Genomic DNA, 3,349 nt, shown 5'->3' with positions numbered 1-3,349 from the left:
GCGCCCAGGGCCTGCCCGGCGCTAGCCTCTGGCAGCGGCGAGGACAGGAGAAACGTGGTGACAACGAGGGGCGGCGGCGCGAGATCGCCCCCGTGTCGCCCTAGCGGGGCAACGCGGGGGTACGGTTAGACCAAGAATAATGTGGTTAGATGCAGCGGCCGCCGGCTGAGGAATTTCCACCAGTTTTGATTGCTTGATCCGGGTAGTCCTTGTCACTGCTGTGAAATTTAAAGTTGCCTTGGACTTTTACTACGTGCGGTCCAAAACTAGAGATGATCGTGGCCACTGGGAGATCCCTCCGGGACGCGCAGCTGCCAAGACCTTCTGCGGCAGCACCTTTTATTTCCATGGTTTGTCAGGCTGCCGAGGTCAACCGCTTGACTACTCACCGGAGTGCCAGTTGGCTATGATTGGCATCCGGTGATCGATGCCCAAAACGACCTGGGACACAGCACAGGCACCAGGTCAATCCATCATATATAATCGAACATACAAATCAACAGTGGCACGTACTTCTCTTTTTCTTCATTCATGTGGCTTCCGTTCGTATCCGCGTTAACAGATGGAATGGAATAATCCTAATCAAGTGCACGCACGCACTTCCTAAACCGTACAAGACAGGAAAACAAAGGTAGACTGGGTCTCGACATGCTCATTTCTCCCCTCACGGCATCTCCGACGCCCGGTCCTCGATACGGACAGATTATTTGTCCGTGGACAGTGAACGGGAGCCGATTATATTCTAATGTTGGGCACAAACCTTCTTCCGCAATACAAATAAATTAAGACATAATTCATGCAAACATTATAGAATTCAAGCAAACAGACTTAAATTTGATATAATTTACATAAATTTCCTCCGCGGTGGACAAGGAGCTGTTGTTGCCGCGTCCGAAGTAGTGAAGGAGGCGCTCGCGCACCTTCGCGGCCTTGCGGTGCCAGACGCGGCGCGGCGGCGACACCGGTTCATCGATGCTGGCGTAACGGCTGTGCGGCGGCGACGCCGACTTCTCCTTCACGCGACATTTGATTTGAACGTCGCGGGTGCGTCGGGAGAGGGAGGCTCCACCTTGACTCACCGTAGAGGCGGCGAGGGCATTCTTCCTTGAAGCATCGGAGAGGCGGCGAGGGCGGCTTCGCCTTGACGCGGTGGAGTGGTGGCGAGGGCCGCACCAGACCGCAGCCCTTGAGCAACCGCTCGAGAAGGAGCTCAAGGTGCGCCCGATACTCCTCGTTGGCCACCGCGACCTCCACGAGGAGGCGCGACTGTGGCTGCTACTCCTCCTTGTTGCGGGAGGAGCCGGACACCGTGAAGGATGATGGCCTCGGAGACTGACAGCGCGCTAAGATCTGGATCCGGAGCCACCACCTGTCGACGTGGATAACTAGGATTTCGGCATCGTTGACGACGGTGAGCGGAGACACAGAGGGGCGGATCTGTGGTGAGCAGGAGAGGAGAGGATGTGAGGTGTGGTGTAGATGGCGTGGGAGCCATGCTTAAATAGTCGCGGCCAGACGAACGGGCGGGCAACCGGTTTCAGTGCGGCGCACCGGCCGGAGTAGGCTTCTCGGTCGGCACGTCGGCATTGAAGCAACCATGCCCACTTGTTCCGTTGCTTTGCTTTGACCGGCATCAATGTCGCGGAATCACGTCCGTTCCGAAGCGAGTTGACCGACATGAGCGCATGGCAACCGCTTTGCGCGAAGAGGGTTTTTCGTGCAGAGAGGGTGTTGGATGGCACGTGACGGTCAGGCGCATACGTGGCAGATCCAAACACAAGACTTCGAACACGCAGACACGTCCACGGACCAATGATGCACATGTTGGATGGCTTGGAGTGGCTGGATACGTTGGTCCGGAATTTTGCGGGCGTTTTAGGTGAAGTCATTTGCAAAAGAAAATGAAAGCATTTACAACAAAAGAAGGTAAAAACGAGGTGAAAGCATTTGCAAGAAAAGAGAGAAGAAGAGAAAAAACGAGGAGGCGATGAAGGCCTGAAGCACGGCAGCACGGCCGGAGACCCGGACGACCGCACGGTCACGGGTGACGGGTCCACGGCGTGCAGGGACGCTACGACCCCCACGGATCCAGGCGAACGCTTCCCTCCCGTAGTTGGTGCGCTGCCGCGTGTGACGAGCGAGGCCGGGTCGCAATCCAGGGTGAGCTGTTGCATGCTAATCAATCATTACCGTACCATACTCTACCGGAGAAATGCCTAGGAGGAAACGTTCACTAGCAGGCCCCGGTGAGACGTGACTGGGTCGCGGCGTCGAGGCCGGTCACCCGGCCCACTGTAACCAGCTGTCCCCGGTGGAAGAGGGGGCAGCAGCCGAGCATGACGGGCACGGGCCGGAGACCGTCGCCGCCGCCGCCGTCGTCGCGCCCCTCGTGACTCGCGTATCCGGGCGACGGCGACGGCGAGGGCGAGGTCCAGTCCGCACAGCCAATCGATTGACTGACTGCAACGGTGCTTCGTTTTGTATTGTGCCACTGGCTGGTCTACTAGCTCGCTTCGTTTCTCGTTACGTGTGGTTGCTGGCCAGCAGTGCCCCTGATGGCCTCCACGTACTGCTACTACTTTGATCTGGGCAACATGCTGTCTGCATGTCTGACTTGTTAAAAACCGGGAGAGGGGAGGAGACGTTCTTCGGCTTGGAGGTCAGTTTACGTGAGTGCTGCACATCCGAGTGCTAGGCTGGACGCAGACCGTAGCAGCACGCGCTTCCTCGGGTAAACAACCTTGGGATTGCGGTGCTTCGGTAATGCATTTTATCGTTCAACATTTCTCTCCCGAATTCCGACCCCTCTGACCTGGAACCAGATCCTCTAACATCCTCAAGGGATGTCACGTAAGCTACAATAACCGTGACATCCCTTCTTCGCATCCATATGGTTAAGCCTAAAATGATTATAATTAATTTGCAAATTGCAAATCTATTGTATACATTTACAAAAATTACATACAAACAAAATTATGGTGCAATAAAATTATTTTTTGATTTATTTTTGTACATGCTACAGTAAATCCACACAGTAGTTGCTACAGTAACCTGACATCCCTTCTTCGCTTTGCACACGCATTTCATTGTAGCTTCGTGACATCCCTTGAGGATGTTAGAGGATCCGCTTCCCTTTGACCTGCAGTTCAGTGGAGCTTTAGAATGAAAACCTTCCGACCACCAGGAAACACTTTTAGAATTGATGTCCTGATTTGGATCACGCGCTCCTATTTAAGTTTTTTTTATTAGTGTGTGGTCTATAACAATGAAAACGCTGAATGGAGCTCGGCCTCCAGGAAGGCTGAATTTGAAATGATCAAAATTCATATTTATATGTTTTAATTTTTTT

Source organism: Triticum dicoccoides, chromosome 1A (assembly GCF_002162155.2).
Source record: "Triticum dicoccoides isolate Atlit2015 ecotype Zavitan chromosome 1A, WEW_v2.0, whole genome shotgun sequence".
Classification (NCBI taxonomy): domain Eukaryota; kingdom Viridiplantae; phylum Streptophyta; class Magnoliopsida; order Poales; family Poaceae; genus Triticum; species Triticum dicoccoides.
This window is presented reverse-complemented; position numbering follows the sequence as displayed.